This window comes from Panicum virgatum, chromosome 9K (genome assembly GCF_016808335.1).
Source record: "Panicum virgatum strain AP13 chromosome 9K, P.virgatum_v5, whole genome shotgun sequence".
Lineage (NCBI taxonomy): Eukaryota > Viridiplantae > Streptophyta > Magnoliopsida > Poales > Poaceae > Panicum > Panicum virgatum.
The window spans coordinates 8,351,850-8,364,052 of NC_053144.1; the positions used below are offsets into that span (position 1 = coordinate 8,351,850).

Consider the following 12,203-nt stretch of genomic DNA (forward strand, 5'->3'; position numbering starts at 1 on the left):
CGAGAGCGAAGCGAGCTGCTGGTGCCGTGGTGGTCCGGCCGCGCCGTTCCGTTCCGTTCCACCGGCGGGGGCCGGGTCAGGCAGGCCCAGCTGAAAAGGAGAGGAGAGGAGGATAAGGAGGAGGGGCGGCCGCCGGCCGGAGAGCCCCGGCCGGGCGCGCGGCGCCACAGCACCGCGCCGTGGTCGACACGCGCGGCCAGGCGGACGGCCGGAGCGCTCTCTCAGCTCGAGCGTGCGTACGAGCAGCGCCTTTTTTTTTCCCCCGGTTCCGGTCGTCTCCATCTTTACCGTCGGCGAGCCGGGGCCGTCGGACGGGGATCGGGCGGCGGGCGGCGCGGTGGTCCAGCCGCGCGATAGCGGCCACGGGCGGGCCTTGTCGGCCGCTGGGAGCGGGGAGAGAGGGCAGACCGCAGAGGCAGACGATCAATTATTGGGCCGTTGTGATTTGGACGCCGCACCAACTCAATCCTAGTCTCACACAGTGTCCTCTAAAAAAAAAGTCTCACACAGTGTCCTCTAAAAAAAAAGTCTCACACAGTGATCATGTGTTATCTCGCCGCGGGCCCCGCGCGGGGGAAAGGCAGGCTAAGCTATTCTGCCGATGCCCGTGAGGGGCCCACCTGTCAGCCGTGTTTTTTTTTTTGTTTTTTGCTGCGGGTTCGTGTCCGTGTTCGTGTGTGTATCACGCTTTTGCCTGCCTAGTGGGCTGATCGATCGGCCCCTGACTGAACAGGAGGACACGACTAATCTTCGTCTTCCTCCCTGATTGTCACATTAAAGGGTAATCCATCCAAACGCGCTTTTCGCTTATTCCTCTTTTTCTTGAGCCTTCACACGGGGACCTCCTGTTACTTTCTTTTCTTTCTTCCTTTCGTGCCTACTTTCAAGGGCGGATCCAGAACCTGACGATCACACCTCTAGCTAGAACATATCTTCCCATCTCGAAACGTAATTCGTAATAGCTTATTCTAAGTGAGTCTTTCTCCAATTTTTATCAGTTATATATATCGAAAATATTTAACATCTATAATGTCTAATAAGTGCGCTATCTAACTAATAAAACACCTTATAACTTGAAACAGAAAGGGTATATGTTTTGATTTTCTTCTAATTTATAATTTACTTTGTATAACTAGCACCGGCTTGTTTTCTTAATTCAGTGATTCTAAATTGATTTTTTTCTCTTAGAGCAAACGACAGGAGGCTCGTCATGTATTAGTAGAGAGGAAGCAAAACAATACAAAGTAGTCCCACTAAACCTTCAAAATGATATTTGAAAAGTAGAATAGTACAAGTTTTTCCAATAATGTTTTTGAGGGCATGTCCCTTCTTAAGTGAACGGCAAATCTCTAGTGTAATTGCAGATAATAAAAAAAGATGGAACCTGATTTCATCGTATAAATTTTTAGTATGAACAGCATTATTTCGATCTTCTAAGATGTGTGGACACGAGTAATACACGAGGGAATCTACAAAATAATGCAACGAGGACCAGTTAAGATATTTGTGACTTTGACTTATTATTGGCATCGTTGATAGCAAACTAGTAGATGCCGCACATAGTTTTAGAGAGGGAGAAATCTATAACTTTGAAATAAAGACACTAGGTTTAACAAAATGAAGAGCCACCATATGTTCAGGTGCTGCAGAACTGTACCTAGCAATACAAGTGACATGAAAGCTTCCGTCCGATGTAGTAGTAGAAGGGCCCCGTTAGCTAGCATGACTTCAAAGACCACCTTGGTATTGTTTTAATTTATTATCATCTCCATGAGGATTCGAACTTATCGGAATATCTAACTTTATACCATACTAAGTTGCATGCACCAATTATTAATTCATCTAAAATAAAGGTTAAACTAATGGGAAAAAAGAACTCACTTGTACTTCAACCTAAGGAAGAGGTCCAAAGGACATACATGTGGCATGTAAGGTCGGCCAGGAGGCGGCGCCGCGTATGTATCATGTATGCATTCTACACAGGCACGCACATACTTAACATTCAAAATGCTCATCATTTGAATGTTGTATGATGCTACATATGCATGCATATATGCAATTAGCATTCAAAATGACGGTTCCTGAACTGTCTCCAAGCAATCAACTCTAATGATACGATAATGGCCGACCAAGACGAGTTTTGAACTGTACGTGAAAACTGCTTTCGGATAAGTTTGGGGACTAGAGTATTAGCTAGACTGCACGTGAAGGTGGTCAGTTATCGCAAGTGGTTCTAAGTTTGGAACCATTTTTGATAGTCTATAGTCACACATCACATCAGATTCTTCTATGGTACCAGTAAAAACCAAAAAGCTAGTGATGATTCCAATCGATGAATGCGCCCAAGGAGCAATCACGTGAGAGACGTTTTTGTCTAACTAATCACCTGTGTTAGGGTTTTATCACAGACACAGTTGGGTTGAACCGGCCTGTCTCTTTTTTTGTAAAGAAGTGAAACAAAACGAAGTGAATGCTAGAGTATTTGACTCAATGGTCATTTGGAAGAACAAAATACCATTCTGATCGATCTTAGAGGTGGAAATATAGTGATATAATTTAATTAATTTTACCTGTTACATCTGTCCTTGAAATCGTTAGAAGTCCAATAAGTGGCTCCTGTATAAATGACGGCAGAGGAAATACGATTAAGCCACCGGATTGGAGGGCCGTCTTATCCAAAAGTTAAGGAGTGTCTTGACTCTTGATGGGGTTAGGGCACAATCATATCTTGAAAGTTACTGCTGAAAAGCAACAGTATTGTAGCTTGATTGAAACAGTAGCTCGAAAGAAATGCCCTTCCGGCATGGGCAAACATTCTATAGTACTGACAAATACACACTATACTACTGACACGCACATACGGGAACCTGCGCTGATGTTTACCGTCTCCCATGACTTCAGTTCGAGGTTGCTGTCACATCTCGGTGCAAGGGTCATCTGAAGGCAGGAAAAATATCGTCAACAAACAAGATGAGGACGACTACTAGGGCAACAAACGTAAATAAAAATATCTCCCTGGCTAGCTTCTGAATTCCAAAATGCAAAAAGATTTTTCATTAATATGCACGATCGTTTAGCATTTTTTTCCAAAAAAAATCTTTTCTTTTTTTTTCTGGACGGGAATGATCACATTTTTGTTGCGTGTGTGGCGTAGTTTTTGGGGTTTTCTCCCAGCGCAATTAGTTGAAAGGACCAGGCATGACAAAGAGGGGGAGAAAACTAAAGGCCGGACCACAGCAACAGCATCCAAAGACCTCGCCCACGGCCCACCCTCTCTTGGCATCTGGCCACGTGAGGCGACGGCTCCCCCACGTGCACGTATGGCCATGTCAGCTCCTTGCTTCTTCCTGCTCTTCCAAGCAAGCTCAAGCTCTCCCTCCTGGCTGGACCGTCGCGTACCTGATAGATACCCCCAAGCCGATCGAGAGAGCTAGCCTGGCGTACGACGGTCAGCCAGGCGAGCGAGACTCGCCTCGCCTGGCGTCCTCCCCAAACTGTTGCTGTCCGGCCAGCCTAGCTCGCATGCGGAACGGGTAATTTTGCAGGGCAAGATGTTCAAGCTAGCTGTTGGTGGTGCAGACGGCAGACTAATGGATGCCATCAGCTGATGAGCGAGCGAGGCCGTCGCAGTCTCTCTAGCTCAGCTCGAGGCGCGGCATGGGCGCTCATGCTGCGGGCAGTTTGTTTTTCCAGATGGCCAGTCATGTCGCGCGTGACGCGTAGCAGCAGGCAGCAGCGCAGGACAAGGCGGCACTTTCGCCGGCGTTCCTCCCCGCGGAGAAAATTCCGCCGGTGATGAATGAATCGCGAAAGGGGCCGGGGGCTGGCACGCAGAGGTCGTCAGCACCGGGTCAAGGAGGCACGGAAACAACACAATTGGCCGCTTGTTGACGTGACCTAATACTCCCAACACCGGGGGTTGCATATTCTAAGCCCGGAACCACACAACGCAGTGGTAGGTGTGCACGAAAAAGAAGAACAGCTGCCTCCAATTGCAGCCGTCAACAATGATACACGGATTCTCGTCGCTCTCTTTGCTCTTTAAACTTTTTTTAAAAAAAAATAGAGAAAAGATAGAGTAACACTGGTCTGCCCACTGCCAGATATATAGTTTAGTGTAGCATGTTTGTGAGTTGCTGATCGAGCATGGCTGCACAAGTAATGGATCCAAAATCTGGCAGACGTTGGCCTTTCTATAGAGACCATCTACTACTAGCAGCTAGGCATATTATATGATAGTACTATACATCAACTGAAACTGATGATCACATCTACTACTACTACTACTAGCTATCTGCACCTTTTCCGAGCCTTTGATGGCCTTCTCGATCGGTGTCACCTAATCAGCGTATCTAATCGCACGCCGCCAGTGGATCAAAATCGACGAGCGAGGGCGCCTTTTCCCCCCTCCACTAGCTTAGCTATCACCGCGCGCTGCACGACGGCATGGGGACGTCGCCTTTTGCTGTGTATGCGCATGATGTCCGGCTCCGGCCGGCCTCCCTGCGGTCTGAACTTTGCGCAGCTGCAAAACACACAGGATAGAGAAACGGAGAAAACGATCCAGGTCAAGCTGTGTGATGCCGCCCGGAGTGGGTGGGTAAAAGCTCTCATGATCAGCTCGATCTGTCGATCAAGCAGCAGCTGCTAGCCTGCTAGTCAACAGTGTACCATTGCCCTTTAGCGTAAAGTTCCTCTTTCCCTCTCCATCACTTTCCACTCTCCCTGCACACACGCATACTATATATCATATATATACAACTACGAATCAGCAACTTGGTGATGATGTGCGGCGGCTGCGCCCCAATCATGCGCTGGTGCGTGGTGAATTCCTCCTGACTGGCGATCGATGGGGATCGAAGCTTCTTTGCCAAGAAAAGGGCAGGCCCCTGCGTATATTGGGGCACCCGCCCGTCGTCGCTGCCCAATCAAACGGCAGCTAGCTACGCCGCCGGTAAGCAGCTAGCTCCGGCCCCGTTGTGCTGTTGCGCCATTGGAGGACAGGCACACATGACACTGTTGGGGTTGGCTGGGCTCCGGCTGGCGGCTGGGGCTCTCGATCGCTCGTCCAGTCGTCCCGTCCGGCCTCCCCATGCATTCACGCGTAGGCGCCGCGGGATGGCGACCCCGGCCGGCCGGCGCGCTCCGGATATGCCTCGCCGCGCCTTGTGTGAAGGGCGTGCGCCCCTGGGGATTCGCGGGCACATGGGCGCCGACGGCGACGGCCGTGTGGGGAGTTAAATTGATGATGGCGGCAGTGCCAGCAGGTAAGGCAGACAGATATTCCGGGGGGGGGGGGGGGGCGGCATGAGCAGCTCCATGCATCCAGGCCACATCGCTGTTTCACTTTGTTCTATTCCCATCCTCCCATGGTGCGGATTACTGGCTTGCAAGCCGCTGATACGCATGGATCGTCGTCTCCGAAGGTCCAAGCTAGCTAGCCATGGATGCTGATCGTCAACGGACTGCTCCTCCATTCCCATGTGAAATTCAGATTTCTGCTGTCGATCTAACTGTTTCTGACGTCGACGCCGGCTGATTTACAGCAGCAGCAGTATGTAGTGGTCATCATCAACGACGACGGCATCTGAAAGTAATCAAGTGGCAGAAGATGATAGCTGTCCGGTCCTGGAACGGGCGCAGCTCGCAAGCACAATCATGAATCCATAATGACAGAGAGATGGGGGATCATCATGCCATCAGCGCCGGGGGAGGGGAACGACGATGCATCGAAAAGGATAACAACAGCCTACCATGCAGCTAGCATGCGAGCCGGGGAGCACTACACTGTAGCGTGTAAAGCCGAGCTCTGAGCGGTCAATTTCACGGGGGGGATCGGTAGTGCAGGGGGGGCGTAGGGGACAACATGTCATGCCATGCCATGCCACCACCGCAAGAGGGGAGAGAGAGGTGGGCCGGCCGGCGCGCGGCGGCAGTGGGCGCCGCCGATCGATCGATGCGAACAATTTGCATTGCCACATCTGAGCGAGCGCTGCCAGGGCGCGGCCCCCAGTCACTGTGGTGATTTATCCCCAACTGGCGGCCGTGGCACCTGCACGCCCGGCATCTTTCTCCAGTTAGTCACTTTCTCCGGCCTCAGAGTCAGTAGTGGTGGCGGCTCTCATCGGTGGCTAGCCATTTTAAGGCGCTAGGGCTGCCATCCTGCATGCATGGCAGGGCCCTCCTTCGTTCCTGCTGTAGCTGCATCTGCATGGCATGGCCCCCAATCCCAACCCTATCAGGTCAGGGAGGGCATCTATCTAGCTATATCCCCAGGGGCCAGCAGGGCCATGTATGTATGCATAATTTCTTCCTCTTGTATCTATCTAATTTTTTTTAATCTATTTCTCTTTCTCTACAGAAACATCAGGAGGAATTGAAGCAAATAAATTAAACGCCTCTTTCTCTCCCATCCATCTCAGCTGCCTGTCCCTCTCTCCCCTCTCCTGTGCCACAGGGGAAAACGGGGAATCTATTATATTATTAAAGGAGTGTTAAAAGAAGCCACCACGTTCGACGAGAGGGTCTAGAAATTCCCACATTAATCTAAAAAAGAGAAGAATTTACACCGTTGGATTTTATGAAGATCTAACGGTTCAAACTAACTCAAGAGTTCATATCAAATACGATTAATAAATAGCTAATTTCGGATTTAAAAAATTAAGGAAAATTAAGACATGGCAAAGAGTCCATGCTGAATACTATTAGTAAATAGTTTAATTCGGAATTAAAAAAATAAGGAAATTAGGGCTTAATCAAAGAGTCCATGTTGAATACAATTACTAAATAGGAAAATTCTGAATTATCAAATTAAAAAAAATAGCATTACCACTAGATAAAAATTAATATTAGCTGAATAGCTAAATTTAAAATTAAAAGTATAAATCTATTATATTATTAAAGGAGTGTTAAAAGAAGCCACCACGTTCGCCGAGAGGGTCTAGAAATTCCCACATTAATCTAAAAAAGAGAAGAATTTGCATTGTTGGATTTTACAAAGATCTAACGGTTCAAACTAACTCAAGAGTTCATATCAAATATGATTAATAAATAGCTAATTTCGGATTTAAAAAATTAAGGAAAATTAAGACATGGCAAAGAGTCCATGCTGAATACTATTAGTAAATAGTTTAATTCGGAATTAAAAAAATAAGGAAATTAGGGCTTAATCAAAGAGTCCATGTTGAATACAATTACTAAATAGGAAAATTCTGAATTATCAAATTAAAAAAATAGCATTACCACTAGATAAAAATTAATATTAGCTGAATAGCTAAATTTAAAATTAACAGTATAAATTCTATTATATTATTAAGGGAGTGTTAAAACAAGCCACCACATTCGTCGAGAGGGTCTAGAAATTCCTACGTTATTCTATGACTGTCCAACTGTTGTCAGTTGACTAATTTTTTAGTATGTCATATTGTTAGTACCTGTTAAAAGTTTTGCAAACGGATTATGCGTTCTGTACGATTGAAGAAGAGGGGGGCATGGGTAATACGTGAGCTTGATGGAAAAACATATGTTTTAGAATTAATCTGGACTGTTAATACCTCTTTGCAAAGAGATAATGTTGACTTGAATTCCTAGCAACTACTGGTAGCTAGCAGCACGGTGCTCGCAGGCAACAGGCTGGCAGAGGTAGCCTCCGACGCGATGTGCCCCCGGTGTCGTGGCACTGCCCCGACGTGAAGGGATGTCGAAGATGGATGTACGGACGATTTCATGATGATGATGGAGTAAAGAAACGCGATGAGATGTCAAATACGATAAATAAATAGCTAATTTCGAATTTAAAAAATTAAAAAAGGACATGACAAAGAGTACATACCAAATACGATTAGTAAATATAGCTTAATTTGGAATTAAAAAAATAAGAAAATTAGGACTTAACCAAAGAGTCCATGTTGAATACAATTACTAAATAGGCAAATTCGGAATTATAAAATTAAAAAAATTAGCATTGGCACACGAAAAAAAAATTATTATTAGCCAAACAGCTAAATTAAAAATTAAAAGTATAAAAAAATTGGCATCAAATATGATTAATAAATAGATAAATGCAAGAACTAGAATAAAAAAATTATTGTTGATGTGTGTAGTGATTATGAATCATATTAAGAAGAAAAATAGCTAAATAAATAGTATCAAATGCAATAATAAAAATCCAAGTTTGAGTTTCATGGCAAATAAAGTTAATAAATACTCCAAATTAATGAAGATCTAACGATCTAAATTGGACAAAAGAGTCCATGTCCAATTTAATGAGATGCAATATTTTAAACTACCAAAAAGTGTCTGTATCCAATTAAAGTTAAATACAGGGTCCGCATGACATAAAAACTCATGTTACCATCTATGTCTCGCATTAACCTTCCTTAAAGATGCAAAAAAAATGGCAGCAGCATAAGCGTAACAACACGACCATAGTTGTATTGTATTGGTACTATTGATAGAGATAATTGCTTTGAAAAATCTTTGGAATGCCCTGCACTACGACGCGGCCATAGTCTTTGTCCGAGATTCCGAATCACAAATTTTTGAGTCTCAAGAACGTCCTGCAGTAAGCACACTGGATTCTACTCAAAATCATTGCCGAACTCAATCAATCCATTTCTTCTGGAGCAACCAAACGTCAAGATAGGGATGAAAAAATAATGATGATGCGCATAGTTTCACATATTGCAATCTATTGCAAGACCATTGGCACCTTATGGTTGTAAGTGTGGGCCAATGAATACGCAGACGAATTAATGTGAGACAAATATCCGCTAAAGAACCAATGCTTTCTCCAAACAAGAATTATCATCATAAATATTGTATATTCTTAAACAATTTTAGTTATACAAACTAATCTGATGGTGGTCAACAAAGAATTATGATTCTATGGGCATATAAATAGTTCCATACAAGTAATAATCACTGGGATAAAAGGTAAAGCACCGAAACCTACAAATAAATGTGACTATTATTAGCTCAATCTAAATAGATGCATAGGAAAAATCAGGGAGTTAGTCATGTGAGGAATCAAATAGCATATATAATTATTAACATTATTATCCCCATCTAATCTTCTATAAGTACACACTAGGCATGGAACACAAATGTGATCGATACCTCTAAAGAAGTATAGAGAAAGAGAAGAGAAAAAGAAAAAGAAGTACCAAGATTGAACGGGTAAGGAAAGTAGAAAAAGGAGAATAGAAAAAGAAGGCAGGAAAAATGAGAAAATGAGGGCGAAAGAATAGGACAAAAGTGAATTTATTGGTTTAGTCTATAAATAATATCATTAGAATGAGAAAAATATTAAATTATAGCCACGTCATGTTGGACATTTGACATCTTTCATATATTCATGAAAAAATAGAAGAAGCGCGAACGGTTTTCAAAACAGCTCTATATCCATAAAAAAATCTGCTCCATCAAAGAAGCCACAACTGAAATTATTTTAGCCACAGATATAGGCCTGAAGCCCTGCTAATCTATCTCAAAGTTGATTGCCTACAGTACAAAATCAAATAATTCAAACAAATGTACGTTGTCGATGCTCCTCTTCGCTCAGAAAAAAAACCCTGAGGCACAATACTAAACAGGAAACTTCTCCATTAGATGCATCGGATGCGATACACACTAATCGATTTCAAATATACCGAGGAACAAAATAGAAGACAGAGAAATCAATAAAAATTGATAGAGAAAATGAAAAATAAAGAAAAGAGTTAGAAACAACAACAAAGATATATATATATATGGAACTATCTATCACCGAGATGACAAAACTCTAAAGTAGACCAATATATGCAGTCATATGGGCTAAAAACACATAAATTGTGCAGTAACCAAAGTGGGAAAAATAATAATAGGTTCGGTTAAATAAAAAATTTAAAACATATATGCATTAACATAACACGCATATATATAAGTTTTGCATAACATTTATTTACCAAAGCCAGCAGGAGGCCTCAACTTATTTTTTAACATAACTTTTTTTTGTCTAATCTATGATCATTTTTATTTCGCTCCGATGATGAGTCAGGTCTAGATCTGCTATATGCTACTTAAGTGCTCTAACAACTATACTAGATATATTTTCGCTAAATATTAATCAAAATATTGCAAGATACAAATCAAACTCCAACATCTAAGTTACATATTGTTGGCAAACATAACTATCAAATACATATAAATATATTTCATAATTATAAAAACTTTATATGAATACAATTATGTACAATTTGCTCCGTATTCAAGGTGATCCAAAATTGAATTCAATCCTCAAATTTAGATTTTGCTTTGCAGGTTTAAGTACTAAAATATGCAACTATAATATAGAATAAAGCAACATAAAAAATGATGATTGATATGAACTCATGTGCATAGAAAGCTGCAAGTAGTATAATATTCAACAAGAACAAACGAGAGGTAAATAAATTACAAAATACATCTCTTCTATCAATGTAAATATTTTTAAAGAATTAAATAAAAAACTAGCTATCCGCGCTATACTAAAGATAAGAAAGTGACGTGTGTGTGTAGAGAGAGAGAGAGGCCGGGCAGGTGTCGGAGATGGGCGTTGAGAGATGCCCACAACGATCCATGTACACACACTGGGAGAGCGAGGGGAAGGAGAGAGAGACAGGTGATGAGTGAGGCCGGGCGCCGGGCACTGCCGCGAGGCGAGCCCCCAAGGCCACGGGAATCACCGGTGCAACAACTTGCCGCCGTGGTAGGCCACCCCGGCAGGCCATAACGACACTGGTCATAATAAATTATTAAAGCCGACAGCATTTCGCTGCCAACGGCATCCGCCGCTACCCGCCGACGTGGGCCGCTCTGCCGCCATGCGTACGCGCGAGCCCGCCCGCCACTGCAGAGTCCACCTCCATCCCCCGCTCCACCGCCCCAATGGAAGCCGCCGCGCCGTGCGCGCCAATTATCCTTCACGCACTCTTGATTTGTACACATGATTACACGTAAGAGAGCCGCGTAACTTTTAACTCGATCGGAATTATAAAAACCCGAGAGAGTAACACTAGCACACATTGGTCTTTCGAAAAAAAATAATAGCACGCATTGACGCACGCATAATCGACGTCGCTCGATCGGTCTCGTGCGTGCGGTTTATTATTTCGGGAGCAACGAAGAAAGAGGAGGACGGAGGCTACGACATGCCTGATGACCGATCCGGTGGCGCGGATCGTGCACCGCATTAAGTGTGTTCCGTTCCCCATCAAAATCCATCTCCTCCCTCCGACGCTTCCCGGCCGGCAGGCCACCGCGCGCGCGCCAGTGGTAAAGAAGGACGCCGCGCTTGGAGTTCCGGTTAGGGAAGTGGGTGGGATGGATGGGGGCGGCCGGCGAGAGGGGCTTGTCACAGGAGATCTTCTAGTTGTTGGTGTGATTCTGGTTGGTTCATTTACCGGGGGGACCAGTCAAGGCAGCTGAGGGGCAGGCCGGAGGCGGGGCGTAGCTTGGAGCGGAGGGCATCTGGTCCCCCAAGCCCAAAGAGATGACGGACAACTGCTTTGAGCTGTGCTCGCAGCTAACCCAAATCCTCCACCACTCTCCCTCCCACGGGCCCATGGGGGACCCCGGCACCACAGCCGCGCGCGCACAGGCCCACGCACCACACTCCCACGCACAGACGATGACATGCATGCTCCAGCACTATACGCTAGCTCGACCGCCCGTGTACATGCTAGTGCTAGTTTAATTTTTTTTAGAAACATAAAGTTCAAAAAAATTTAGAAACAAGCTTAATTTTGTATACGCTGGCTTTGTATGTATGTAACGTGGCATGCGACGGGCCTAGCTGGGAGCTGAAGCACAGAACTGGTTGAAGATTAGGAAGCGCTTTGAATTTGAATAAGACCACTCTCCATTTTCATAAAATAGGTGGTTTGGTTGTTGACCCATTAATCAAATAATTTAGGTGCGAAGATCAAATAAAAAATTTCATTATATCCCTTTCTTCTGCCTTCGATTTTATATCATATTTCATAAATAATAAATAAGGGTGTAAGTTACGTAGTTGTAGTTTCTGTTGTTGCCCTCAGGCCTCAGCAGCGTCTGGGCTCTCGGGCAGTGGGCCTCTGGAATGTAGTCGTAGCTCGGGGGCCCAGCTTGGCAGCTTTTGCGCAGTGGCAGCATCCACCATAGAGATCCCCTTGCAGGCCCATCTCATCCATCATCTTCTGCTGCCA

At 44.6% G+C, this 12,203-nt stretch overlaps 1 long non-coding RNA gene across 1 annotated transcript; it reads left to right on the forward strand.

Annotated features, from left to right (window-relative positions):
* Positions 1–5,298: 5,298 nt before the first annotated feature.
* Positions 5,299–6,399, forward strand: LOC120648505. The gene is made up of 2 exons (XR_005664970.1): positions 5,299–5,426; positions 5,547–6,399. It is a non-coding gene; the product is annotated as an uncharacterized LOC120648505 (long non-coding RNA).
* Positions 6,400–12,203: the final 5,804 nt, after the last annotated feature.